The following is a 14,697-nucleotide window of genomic DNA, read 5'->3' as shown; positions in this document are numbered from 1 at the left end:
TATTGCAGTTTTTATTTTAATGTAGCGCTTAAAATAACGCAAACCGTAAAATAATGTTTTACCTAAATGTGGCAGGATTAAATGTACTTACGTATCTACCCAAGTAGACAACCATCATATAGTAATATATATTCAAGTAAGTTCATCTGGAAAAGCGAAAATATAAAAGAAGTCAATCACTTTTCTCACCGCCTGTACATTCAACAGCAATGCTTCAAGTGCAAGTTTGGATTCTAGTAGGTGATTAAACCAACCACGCAGGTTAGATCACGAACTTTATAGCTATTGAATGTTTACACTACCACATTTAAAAACCTTTTAAAAACTAAAACAGATAAAAAAGTCACAAAAAAATTGTTTAAAATATTTTGTCATTTTATCAGCTTTTTAAGTATTTTTTTGTTTGCAAAGGACGCAGATTGTATTCGAGTAAATACTGTTACAAGTATGTAGATAATAAATGGTTGGCGCCACAAGGAATGTTTAACTTTTTTTAAAGTTTATGAGTAATTGCGTCATAGGTAATTGTTTACAGCCACTTGAACTTTAAGAACGTTTTTTTCTTCGAGAAATTTAAGGAAGTTAGGTTCCGGCTTATAACATAATGGCTTTGTTTTCTTAAACAATAGAGCTAAAATATGCTAACTAGAATTACTGTATTACAAAAAGATACTTTCACGAAGATAGTGTTCTTAGAAAATTTGTAGAGATAAGTATTCAGTAATGGAGGTCTAATGGATGCAATTTGTGAGTAGGTATGTATAGCAACAATGCATAAGTAAATTGATACGTATGTTTACAGAATTCCTTAAACTCTCGTTGCAGTTATCGTTTGTTTATTGACCGGCGCGTGCGCAACCTCCGACGCAATCACGTGCGCAATTCCATTTCCTAGAAATGCAAAAACGCACTCCTCTCATATGTCAGATTCATGCGAACGATACAAAGATCTCTAATCGATAAAGGAGACAGCGACCGATAAATGTCGTTTATCTTCTTACCTAGTGCCCCGATAAGCTTTTATCAAGTAGGTATTAAATATTTCGAACTGCAGACGATATTAATAAAATAATTAAAACCATGTTGATATGCAACTAAATTAAAGAGGTCAATTAATTAGGTATACCTACACGATAAGTGTAATAAATGCTACCTTTTGATAAAAGGATGCAACTCATGAACCGTTCGCAGGTAGGTATAATTAATTATTTAATTCAATTAATAGTTAATAATAATTTAACCTGATATATTTTTTTATTGAGGCAACGAGACTAAATCCTTATTAAGATGTTATCTAATATCGACATGCCTACAAGTACCTACGTTATTTGATCTGAATTCTTGAAAGGTAGGTACCTACCTTTCATCATATTTTTTTCTACCTACAAAATACCAAATCATTAAATATCATTACATACTTAAAAACTCGAAAGATTTTTTAAGTCTATTAGGTATTTTAATCTAAGACTGAAATGCAAGTTTCCCTAGAGCTTGTATTATTATATCGTCTGTGGTGTCCTTCCACCTCTTTTGTAGCGCTTGTTCTTCGTGCCTAGTTCTCATTATCTGCCTGTGAAATCTCACCAGCCGGTGATGTAAATCATGGCCTATCAATACAAATTCCACGCTTTCAAGGTCTAATTATCCTATCAAAACATCGCATGCTTCCTCAAAGGGCTTTAGGAAGGTAATGAGGCACACGTGGAGACTACCGATGCTCAGGACAACGTGACTGCGGTTGTCATGTCACGGCATGCGGCATGCGGGATCTGTAAGCGATACGCCGCGGGACTTGATTTGACCGCGATCGTGGTGCTTAGTGCCGTAATACCACACGGGGTTGCACAGGTGCGGGCTCCTTAGAATACTATTTGCTTTATCGAGTGGGTTAGTGTGTGCACGTATTTATGTAGTGGTAATAATAAGTTTATTTTTTTAAATCATATGCAGTAGGTTCCTACGACTAGTTAGACTGTAGAACATTATGTTAATATAATACTAAATTGCTAAGCGGTTCTTAATCGCAATGCGAATTTTACAGGTTAGATACCTTATTTGTCACCCGAGACATTGAGACTTTTTTAGCAATTTAGAATTATGATTACAGATCGCGATATATTATTATCATATTAATGTGTAGGAGTCAGATAACAATTTAAAAAAAAATAGTCAAATTTTAATGTCAGGTGTTACCATAAACAAATATTTGTAAAATAAATAAATTGGCATAGCCAATTATTCAAAACAGTGTAAAATTCAAATTATACATAAATAGGTATTTCTGCAAAAACAAAAAACGACACGATAAATCTGATAGGTTGTAAAATCGTTTGACAAGAGAAAAGAAATGTGCGCGATGGCGCGTGTCGTTTTCCATGGAAGTGTTTCACTACACTTTTACATTCTTCATTCATACACAATTCATATTGTTCTCGTGAATATTTACGAATGATTCCTCACAACAATGCTCGTTTATTTAAATGATAAATAATTTGAGAACGGCTGTCTTTTACAAGCATTCTGCAACTCGAGCAGCCCCGGCAACTTTGCAATGAACATAAATTAGAAAATATTTTGGCCATATTGACTTCGGATAATTATATTGGTTTTAAAAAACCGTATTTTGGTAAAAATAGGAATCTGGTTAATCGGGTAATTTACCTTTTTGTAGGTACTATACAAAATTTAAAAGCAAACCGTTCGGAATAGATATCTGGTGCAAGCTTTGGTATTGTAAATAACAATAACAAACATGTGTGGTTATGCCAACAAAAACATGCATGCACAATGAAAAAAAAAACAAAACACTACAATTTCATGCCGTACAATTATTCAATATGTTTGATGACCATTTAATAAACTTTTTGTTTACAAACCAATTGGCATATAATTGCCTTCGGTCTTTAAAACTGATGCCAATCTAACAAGGATGTAAGCGTTTAATCCTGATGTAAATTGTAGCATACAAATAATTACAAACAAAAAATTAATGGTAGATTCCATTGTTTTGGCATTACGAAGCTACCTACACGAACAAACGTAAGTAGATACACACTCTAAAAAAATATACTTGACTCTTATTATTGAGCTATTAAAGTATAATCTGTTAAAATCGTCAGGATAAATAAATGATTCATCGTATTTATAAATACCGAAGTGTGTAGTTATACTGGTAACATTAAAACTTTGATAATGATCTCTATTGTTTTATTGCAACTTAAAAAATTAAAGCGCGGTTAAATTTTATTGTATAATCTGTGGTATGTTTATTTTTTTGTAGCGTTAATCGGTTGTCATTTGTCATCCCTAAAAATAAAACGCAAAGCATAGAGTCTGTAAAATAATTTCGGTTCGGTTATAATAAATGAATGCCAAAATATTGTAGCAATATTTCACTTCATCGCGCTATTTTACATGACATGTAACAGTTTACGCACCATGAAGTTATCGAGTGATCTTAAAAATACATTATGAAAGTGCACCTAACATAAAACGAAGACGCGGGCGCCTATATTTAGCAAATGATAGAAGTGTTAATATGGTTCGTGTTCTCATATGACTACTTTCATGCAAGCTTCCATAAACGACTTTTTGTTCAACTTCAGTTGCAGATCAAACAGTTTCTACTAAGTAAAAGTAAAATGTAATTGTAAGTAATGTCTTGTTTGTAAATAAGCTTACCAATTATTTGTACACCATACATTAATTAACATTAGAGTAGTTAGCTTATATACTTAATATAATATACTGCTATTAGACTAAATAGCCTAACCTAATCAAATAAATAGTTTTTGTCCTTAAAATAAGTACCTATATTGTAGCTTGTATTTTTTTATGAAGCATCGCATGATACATTAAGTAACATAGCTTACGCAGCAGCTACAGCTACATATTTACCTTGTGGACACTAAAACAAAACAAAACTTAGAACAAACAAAACTTCGGAACGAACTAGTAGCGACATCTTGTATCCAATAGAAAAACCAGTGTTACATGATGGCACTATCTTTGAGCGCCATCTAGTATGCAATAGATTAACTAATAACATAATGTTGACAGTTCAAGTTTACTAAGCTAAAACTATAGATGTCAGCGTTTGGACTGGACAAAAAATTATGCTTGTCCTGGTCTATCTGTCTCAAATAATTCTAATATTTCTAAATAAAAAACGAAGTTTGATAACTATTTTGACGATATTGACCATAATTGATGCGTATTTTAATTGTAAGTGACTTTATCTAGACTAGCTACTATTAAGATAATTTAATTAATTACAGTAAGTTAATTTTAACTCACACTTAACACAATAATTTAATTTAACTTTTACCATTAACATTTAATTACATTATAACTACGATTACTATAGACTATGATAAACGATGTTCAATATGATAGTATGGTTTGTGTGGAATGAGTTTTCACGACATGTTTTACCAAAAAGAACTTAATATAACGGTTCATTTCATGTTATTGAAACGACCTTATATAGAATCAGTTGTTTCGACAGTTTTAATACGAGCTGCGGTGTCCGAGTGGTTAAGGAGATGGACTTGAAATCCATTGGGTTCTACCCGCACAGGTTCGAATCCTGTCCGCAGCGGTTTTTACTTTTAGTTCCGATAACTTTGATGTATCTGTTTATTTGGCTTGTTTACATGAAAATAATACCAAATTTGTTCATAGATGGTTTTAAAAATTGGTAAGGCATGTTTTTTTAAATAAATTTCCAAAAAAAATATTTAAATGTATTGCCATTGATTTTGTAGCAGTTTAATTGTGTTTATTTTTTTTTAACAACAATGAAGGTTAACTAATAATTTCCAAAAAGAACTCCTTCGAGCCGGATTTGAACCAGCGACCTATGGATGACAATGTTATCTAACCTCTACAGTCCACCGCTCTACCAACTGAGCTATCGAAGGTTGAGAGAGTGAGATGAAATTACCGAACATACTGTTTTAGCACTTATTACAAATGTTTACCTAAATACAGGAGAAATTTCTCTTCTTTGTTTTACTAAAATAAAATTATTACATTCTACAACCAAAACGAATGCCTTTGATATTGTAAATTGTAGGTAATTTAAAATCCCTCTTTTAATTAGTATGTAGGTAGGTAGGCACATATTCTACAACAATTCAAACAATAAAAGTTATATTTTTTGTCAGGAACTAGAATAGTATAGAGTAACTTTTTATTTTGTTGCAATCAGCTTGCAACAAAATAAAAAGTAAAGTAAAAAGTTTTCACTAAACCGAAGAAGGTACTTACTTAAAATTTATTCCTAGATCTATAGCTACATTAGCTACATTTATAACTAACCGTGTATAGCAAAATTGAGATTATTTAAAGAAACTATAAGTACCCGATATAACAAAAACAACTGATAAACATTTCAATAAGTAGGTATGATATAACAGAACTGTATTTCCTACATTTATTCATAGCCGATATTTTATCGCATTGGCATTCCTAGTTTCTATCCGGAGTTGTTTATAACGTTTCCTCTTGGCACGGCAACAGCAAGATACATTTTATATACAGATGAGGAGATTTCCGAAACATTTACGATAGCGAATACCTATAACGCCTGCTTAAAAATATTTTGATGCTCGAGCATTTCAGAAGTGGAGATTTACAACTTTGCTATTCAATTTAAACAGGCGCTTACGGCTGAAGTTTGGCACTAAAACCATTAATAAGTCAAGCAAATAGTTTGGTTATGTAAGTGCATTGGTACATAGTGATAGTAAAGCTCGTGCAACTTTATCAGTTAAAATAAAATTAAAGGAGAAACAACAAACTTGGATAATCTGCTCACTTAACATAGATTTGCGTTTTTCCTGCGTAGCCAGTAGACAGGACAAGCTTCCGCCGTTGTCGATAAACCAAGCAGATCAGTGAACTTATCAACCGTGAATCAATACGATCTATTTCCACCTGCACGACCGTATTCAGCTCGGAAACACTCAGTTCAAGAGCACTGACCGCATATTTATATGCAAATAAACAAACGGAAATAGACTTTATACAAAGACATCAATAGTAGGTAGATAGTGGACGGAGATAGATCGTGTTTGTGGAAGACGAATATTGGATTCTCACTTCAGTTCGCAGAATGGTTTTATAGACGTTCAACGGTTTGCAATCATCATCTTTGGCAGCGTTTACGTAGTCACTTTAAGGAAATAGATTACGCCCGTTTACGACGAACATTCTACTTTGTAACTGCAATGTGGGGAACAGCCTGAGATGAGACTGATCGGTTAGTAAAATGCGTTCCCGTGCTTATGAGAGAGACGTTCGTCGACCAATCTTTGTAATTAAGCGCGTATTGTCAGTTTCATAATTTTATATGATGACAACTCTGCTTTTACGGTTATTTCATTATATTCTGCAAATCTGGCCTTTATGTGTCTCCTCCTCTGAAAACAGTAGACAAAACTTTCCACAACTGTTTCAACACCTAATGAGAAAAATCAAAATATAGCAAAGTATGACGCAATGCCAACCATCAATTCTTGATGCCTTTCGCGAGTGCCTCGTATTGCAAACAGTGACGTACATTTTCCCCAGTATTCACCTGTTAATGTCACAACAAAGTTCAGCTCGGTGTTATGTTAGGCTGAGTCATAGGGCACCGGCGGCAAACGTCAGAGGAAACGTGTTCTACCTACGCCTTACATCCTTTCTTTGTACTCATCACGGTAGCACAATATAGGTTACCTTTTGAAATAACTGGTTTCTAGGAAAGACTGTTATAATATCTCTCTGAGTAGTTATGACGATGTAATGACATATTATTCTAAACCCAACTTCAGTATGAAGAAAATAAATTATAATTTTAAAACATCGGTAATGGGAACATAAAATAAATCTTTGAATGTGTCTTAATTCGTGTGGGTATAAGTCCAGTATCCGAAGGCGTTTAGTAATACGTAGGAACTGGTATGTTTATCGACAACGACCGGGACTGAGACGGCCGAGACGGGGATCACCTTTTAACGTGCCTTTCAAAACTCGGATATAGTACCATAGACACAAAAAAGCGGTAACCCATTTAAATATCTTATAACAATGCCTGTTGTATAAATGAGATCCCCACTACTTGGTACCGCCACTAACTCTGACTATACAAGACTGTACAGAATACAGACAAAATCTTTTAAAAGTATTGCTTAAAACTACTGTAGAACCATTTAAGTGAGTCTGAAAATACCCAAATAAGTTAACGTCACTCGTAAGCCAGGGAAGATGTAGTATCGCTCTCGGCGCACCCAAGGTTCGCTGAAGTCCGACCAAACGAACGAATGTGTTGGCCTATTGCCATGTGGTATTAATTCTGGTTCACGTTATAACTTCAGTAAGTATACAATTTGTACTGTGTTTGTTCGTAGTTACTACTTTCAAATGCAATAGTACGTAAATGCTGTAACCAGAAATCATGGTTGAACTTTTATCGGTCCGGCACAGGTTAACCTAAAGAGATAACTCAATGTTTGAGAAAAATCGACGTAGGTAGTAGTTATCCAATAAGCAGTCTTAGGTAATAACGCGACATACAATTACAGCTAATTATGACACCTACCTGGACATCACCATTCACGAATACCACTTACATTCATTTCAATAGCAATTTTAAAAACGCTGATACAGCTTATTTTTATTGCAGAGGCAGAAACGCCAGCTGAAATTAAAACGGAATACCTATATAAATGGAAAAAGCTTATTCCAATTTCAAATGCAAATCACCGTCAATTTTTTCCTCTCGCTCGCTTTGACTGCGGATGGCTACAAAACGGTTTCCACGCGGACGGGCTCATCTGAACGTTTGGAACATTGACGTCATCAGGAGAGCACAGCCGCCGGAGCCTCGATACTATTGTCAAACACATATTTAATTACCATCGTGTGCAGTGCGGCACACGCAACAACCTAGTAAGAATGGAACAACGAGGACTTAAGAAACAAGCTGTTGTAGTCTTTATGATGAAAGATTTGAAGTACATTTTAGCGCGGGGCGAAAAAGGTGGTTCGATCGTTCCATAGAGGCTGGTAAGGGTGAATTTCGGCCGATCCTGCGTTGTACTACGCCTGCGCAAAAAACAGTTCGCGAGCGCGTATTTCAGTCAAAGTAAGGCGGCGCGCCGGCTTGCGCGCTCGCCTGCCGCTCGCCATCGGGCCCTCAGAGCTCGACGAATGTCCTTTTCATCAATAAAAATAATGTTCCGTAGTGTTTAAATCGTGTGTGTTGTCTTAATCAGTCAATTCTGCTGTTGTAGTGTGTGAGAACGTTAATGATAGCTGCCCGTAGTGTCTTCCTTTAGTATACAGACGTGATTGACTGTTTAAAGTGTCGTTGTTTTGATGAGGTGAGTTCTTACCCGGTTTAAGGTCGGAGGTTGCCCTTGGTAATGCCAAGTACACACGTATGTGAGCACATACTATGGCAAAATGTTCGCGTGACCGGCCTGTATGGTGAAATCATTCAGAAAATTGCTGGCATATTCTGGCGAGGCTTTTTTTCATTAACCTGTAACGATTTGATACGATAAACGCCAGAGTTTTTATAACATAACATTGTGGCATATATGAGCTTTTCATTTGTATTTTTTTATATAAAGGTAAAGGTAACTGAAACTGTAACGTGAGTGTTTTGCAGAGGGTGCGTGAGCGAGAATAAAGTTATGACTCATAAAGCACTTTGCCAATCAAACACTTGTTAACACATTGTGAAATATTAATGCGCCTTTGTAACAATGTTGTAGTTACATTCCTGGTGCAATTAGAAACATTATTTACAACTGAAGACAATCAAAAGAGGTACGCAATACGCATTCTGAATCACTATACAAAACATTGACTAATAAGCCTTGTATAAGAAGATTCCTTTTGAAAATCCTGGATTCTTTAATTTTTGTTCAGAGACTGTAACAGTTTTCAAATATTTAATACGGTAAGTATATTGACAACTTCCGTGTTAACAATTGGAAGTTAATAAAGGATGAGATATATGTCTATTTAAATCTTAGTTAAACTATGGTAACAATATAAAAGAAAAGCTTACATTCAATTCCTTTTCTACCTTGCCGTCATACTCTTTGGAGAACGATGCTCTAAATTCAACTGAACCAAAATGAAATGATCTTACATAAATAACTGCAGATACATAAAGGGTCGATTTATTGAATTTTCAACGGTCTGAGCTTCACAATGAGTCAAGTAACTCAGTGCTCGTTAAATCTTTGAAAGAGCTTTACTTTCTAAAGAATTAACTAACTACCCTCCATTTCTGACAACTAGTTAAAGCTTTTCATAGATAAATTCGAGAAAGGAAAAATTCTCTGTCTTAGCAATTAGGTGTTACCTGGTGATTACAACTGCAATTCTACTATTTGGGTTCTGTTTTTTTTTTTATTACAAAGGATTATACCTTTGTTCCGAAGCTGTACTTACAGTTTTTTCGAAAGATCAGTTTATTTATTGACTTCTATCTGAGTTTGAGTTCAAAGTTATCGCGAGTCTCCGATTAATTCCTATGTTCATGGCAAATGTTTGTTAATCGATATCTCCAAATTGCACAACGCAAAACAAAAATCGTGCACATATATTTAGGTATCTCGTAGTTAATACTAAAATTAAGGAATATACTTTGTAATTATTGGTTATTTAATCAATTTACAGATAAGGCAATGATCCAGTAACCCAAACGAGTTGGTGAATGAGACCAATTTTCTCAATCAAGACATAAATACATTACGATCTTGTTGTTGCCACCCTGTATTTTTCACTTTAAATATTTATGAAGAATAACGTAATGTAAACACAATGATAGGTCAACTTTAAGTATACCTAATTGGGTCATACTAAAACAATGGCTATTTCTGGAACAAAACAAAATAAGTGTTTCTGAGGCCTTAGATTATCTACCTATTTACCGCATAAAAATATGTAATGGTGTAATGTATATTCATCATTCACTATTCCATATTTGCATATAAATATTTACATGATATAAAAAACATACAAGTTAGAAAGCAGAAATATAAGAAAAACACATAATAAACTAGCTCGAACCGATACCTTCCCGCGGTGAAAATGTACAGTGAACAGCTCTTGGGGCTATCAAATATTCACCACAATTGACAGGCGAATTGTGATTTCACTGTGATATTGGTACTGCAAGTTGCATGATACTGGCTGTTAATTCCTATAGATATACAGTTTCGTTGGTAATCAATTTTAGATTTAGTTACGAGCTTGCAGTACTCTGTTGTTTGTGTATTATTTAAGTGACGCATTGAAATTGAGGCTTAAGATTTTGTTACATAATTTCTACTCTTCAATTTAGTAGTTCTATAAACATTAGCAAAATAATGTTAATAGGTTTAACGACTTAGGAGTCTACTCACATGCTAAGAATCTCACACATGAGTGAGTTAACTACGGACCTTTATTTTCAATGGAAGTTTCACTCGGTGAATGTGTGAGTTTACTACTCATACATTTTAGAGGTGGTTGAATCACCTGATTAATAATAATTAACTTGAACATAACGTTTTATTTCTTATTATCATCAAATATCATTGCGACATATAAAAACATAATTTAACATAATAACAATAAAATAAATTGCACAGTCGGCTGCAAATTTGCTAATTATTTAAGTTTAATTTAATCAAGTACTTAATAGAAATATTGTTAAAAATAAAAGTCTCATTATTATTTATTTACTTAGTAGATAACATGGAAACATCAAGTATACATATAGAAAGTATATACCAAAATTAAATAAGTATAAAAAATAATAACGACATGTTCCTGTAATAAATTACAGCATAGTGGGTAATCCGAGAAATCTTTTTATATTTTGAATGTAGGTGAATCATAAAACTTTAGCACCTATTCACTTATTATTTGCGGTTATGTTTGCGGAAGTGTGTAAATAATTATAAATTATAGTGTCTTATTATAGTGTGTAATCATATTTACTGTTTGCTTATGTGACATACAAACGAGGTAAGAATCAATTTTTTTTTTTTTTTTTTTTTAATCAAATTTATTGTCAAGGCCTTTAGCCAACAAAAGGCTATGTCGGCCTCATAGGGAAACTCAAATTACAACAAAGTGTACAGCAAAATCTTAAAAAAAAACTAATTTTCTAACTGAAGGCAATTAAAATTTTCAAAAAACATAAATTAAAAAGAGAAAAATAAATTGAATATATTTTAATTTAGCATATTTACAGAAAAAACATAACTAAAAAACTTAAAAATTTTAATCGCCTTTTCAGAAAATGGATCACTCAAAATAACATTTATACTACCATTATGACAAAAAAAATGCTGCAATTGCAACTGTGCTCTAATATTGTTATATAAACTGCATTCTATTAAAATATGCAACAAATCATCGATTTTCGAGCATGCATTACAATATTTTTATTAAGTACTTGATTAAATTAAACTTAAATAATTAGCAAATTTGCAGCCGACTGTGCAATTTATTTTATTGTTATTATGTTAAATTATGTTTTTATATGTCGCAATGATATTTGATGATAATAAGAAATAAAACGTTATGTTCAAGTTAATTATTATTAATCAGGTGATTCAACCACCTCTAAAATGTATGAGTAGTAAACTCACACATTCACCGAGTGAAACTTCCATTGAAAATAAAGGTCCGTAGTTAACTCACTCATGTGTGAGATTCTTAGCATGTGAGTAGACTCCTAAGTCGGTTTAACACGGAACAATTTTTTAATAATTTATGATTTGAATTACCGGCATAATAAGAAGAAAAAAGGAAGAAAGAATCAATCAGTTACATAGACAGTTTACTCAGTTTTATCTTTTCGAGAGGCAGCCGTACCTTTGAATTCTTGATTCAACATTGCTCTTCAATACTTATTCACTACAGTAAGACTCTATTTACCATTATTTACGATAAAATAGTGTCAACGTACTCAATATTATATCATCAACATATCATATCAATGATTGCAATATAATCGCTGTGTTACCGAAATATCAGGCCACGCGTTCAAATATGCTCGATCAACTATGTTTGATGAATGAATAATTACAATGAATGAATGCGTTACACTGAAAGAATTTTAGTTGATTATAGTAATCTTGTGCGCTCGTAAACCATTATATTTATTTAAAATACGAGTATGTAACTTTATTTTGCTGTTGAAGTTAATACCTACTGCAGAGTGCTGCATAATCACCTATGTGAGATGCAAAGGCAGATACTGGTTATAGTATGCCTGAAACACAAATTAGATCGTTTTACTCATATTATATCCGTGACGTCTTGAAAACACGTAAATATACAAAGTTAATTGATATCAAAAAATGAAAAAAAGAAAAAACAACTCTCACTGCATTATTTCATAACGTTATACCTACTTTTTAATTCCAGTGTTCTAGCATTACCTAATTAAAAAAGTAATAATAAATTGTCTTCGTTCTACTCATATTATTCCCGTAGGAAATGAAGAATATGCATCCATTTTATAAAGCGGACGTAAAACCAGATAGAGTTTTTCTCATGTCAGAGGTGGAATCCATGCAAGAATATCTTTACCCGGAATAAATGTATGTGGGTTATTCAATATTCGGCCCGTGCGGGAACCGAAACCGTTCCGCAGTTTTAAGACGCAATGGAGAACGTAATATTGAATCTGACGATCCCATGGGTGGTTAATACCTAATTATGAGATCTCTGGTGCCGAATACGTATTGGGCGAAATGAAAAGAGTCAGTTTGAAAAAATATGTACTTTTAATGGAATGGGGCAGTACAGGTTTCGCTACGTTAAGACTTATTCTTTAACAGTATCTCTCCTTTCTTTTGTATTAACTTGTACATTTATTATATTTCTAAGTCACACTGAAAATCCAGGCTGCTCTAAGTATAACTTATGCCAGACAGTAAGTTGATGTTGATAATACCTACTTAATTAAATGTCGTTGATTGATCAAATTGATTTAAAGCTGTGCTTGCTTTTATATTTGACCTACATTCATTTTTGTGCTTAGGAACATCTTTCTATGTTAACCTAAATCTGCAATCTAATTGGTACCGTATATCCATCGATTGCGTGTGAACGCAGCATAAACTGCCCACGCTCAGTCCCTAGATGAGAGTCAGTTAATTACATTTCGGTACCAATCCGTGCTTCGGAGATCACGTTAAACTCTCGGTCCGGTTGTTATGCGATGCAATCGCTGTTAGGTATTTAGCTAGCGGATGTTAGACGCTGTAGCGCTGTGTAAATTCTGGAAACAGCCCGCATCTGATTAGAGTGAACCAAATTGAATGCATTCGGGAAATAGCCAAGTTGATCTCTTGCCCTGGGTACATTTCGTACTCTGAATTTCAAGGAGGCGAATTGTTTTGCTTTGTGGCGTTAAGACAATACCTACATAGGTAGTCGACGTTAACGAGAGTAAAAAATTATGAATTGTCACCATTATAAGGAATTAAGATTTACTTCCAATACCAGCTACTACCTATCTTTATAATCATTCTGTTATGTGTATACTTCTTGGTCTTGAGTAGTTTTGACTACAGCAGAAAACATAAAAATAGAGATCATAGGAAGAGGCATTTATCTTTCGGTGGGATGACGCAGACAAGCAGTAACAGAAAAATCTAATAAAACTGCCATTTTCATATATGTACTTACTTACTTTTCTTAAAAAACTCACACATTGCGTTGTGGCCTGTTGTGGTAGATCAAAGTACCCAGAATAAACACCAATAACAGGATTCGTCCACATCTTTATCATCCCTAATATCAAGTTATACATTCAAAAAGGAGTCACCAACCTACCTGCTGGCAACTTAATAATGGTGTACAAAGCGTGATATTGTAAGCGGCTTATTCCAGTTCACCTCAGTTATGAAAGGTCGACGACTAAAAGGATTTGCGAAAAGGAATGATTAATGTGACATGAGGACTGACAGCAGGGCTTTGGCCAACCCTTTGTGTCATACGAGAAATGGATACTATTTTTTTGCGGTTGTATTCATGTGAAATGTAATTTTGAAGAGATTAAGCTGTTAAGTTGATAATGTTATTGGATCGAGAGTTTCAGTTGAATTATGTGTACTTATTCACACAAAAAACTGGTAGTTATAATATATGATACTTGTAATGCAATTTGTAAATGAGAGAATACATTACGTTCAAATTGTATCCTGGTTTTCCTGTTCCCATTTTTTTACTTAATATAAAGTAATACTGACGACTCTAGAGTCTCGGTTAATACAGTTAATAGCGCACAAAACCAGTAACTAATCTAATAGTCCATGGCTAAGCCATGAGAGCTCACATAGTTAAACTTACGTGTTCCACATTCGTCAATGGAACTCAATCAAACTCGTAGGAGCAGAGCGTACGGTTTATTAGAACAAGTTAAATGTTTCTATTCATTCCTCGCTTTACATCGAACACTGAACTTTATTCAAAATATAGCCTTATGTACAGGCCCGCGACTTCATCCATCAACCTTAAGCCATTATCACCCTAATCTTTTACCTTATAAGGCTTATAATGGCAAACAGATTGTTTTTTCTATGCGATGTGGTGTACAGAAGTCGGTTTAATCAAGGCTTGAAGTTGTTTTAAAGTTTCAGCTGCTAACTGTTGCTACGTTGTATTTTTTTAGTTTTAACTTCAGTA

At 33.8% G+C, this 14,697-nt stretch overlaps 1 protein-coding gene and 2 non-coding genes across 5 annotated transcripts in view; 2 read left to right on the top strand and 1 right to left on the bottom strand.

Moving 5' to 3' along the window:
• Window positions 1-4,518: 4,518 nt before the first annotated feature.
• On the top strand, window positions 4,519-4,600 carry TRNAS-UGA (transfer RNA serine (anticodon UGA)). Its single transcript has one exon. It is a non-coding gene; the product is annotated as a tRNA-Ser (tRNA).
• Window positions 4,601-4,831: 231 nt separating this feature from the next.
• Window positions 4,832-4,922, bottom strand: TRNAY-GUA (transfer RNA tyrosine (anticodon GUA)). The gene is given in 2 exon segments: window positions 4,832-4,867; window positions 4,886-4,922. It is a non-coding gene; the product is annotated as a tRNA-Tyr (tRNA).
• A 3,212-nt stretch (window positions 4,923-8,134) lies between these two features.
• LOC142979231 (uncharacterized) overlaps window positions 8,135-14,697 on the top strand; it is a 67,188-nt gene continuing 60,625 nt past the window's right edge. For 2 of the 3 annotated variants that reach the window (XM_076124050.1, XM_076124048.1), the window contains exon 1: window positions 8,135-8,372. The gene's annotated coding sequence lies outside the window, so the exon portion shown is untranslated. Of the gene's footprint in view, window positions 8,373-10,936; window positions 11,020-14,697 lie in introns of those variants that run through there. The other variant, XM_076124049.1, reaches the window with a different exon arrangement.

The sequence above is a fragment of the Anticarsia gemmatalis genome, chromosome 16 (assembly GCF_050436995.1).
Source record: "Anticarsia gemmatalis isolate Benzon Research Colony breed Stoneville strain chromosome 16, ilAntGemm2 primary, whole genome shotgun sequence".
In the NCBI taxonomy this organism is placed as follows: Eukaryota; Metazoa; Arthropoda; class Insecta; order Lepidoptera; family Erebidae; genus Anticarsia; species Anticarsia gemmatalis.
The sequence above is the reverse complement of the archived record's forward strand: the minus strand, read 5'-3'. Positions and strand labels throughout refer to the sequence as shown.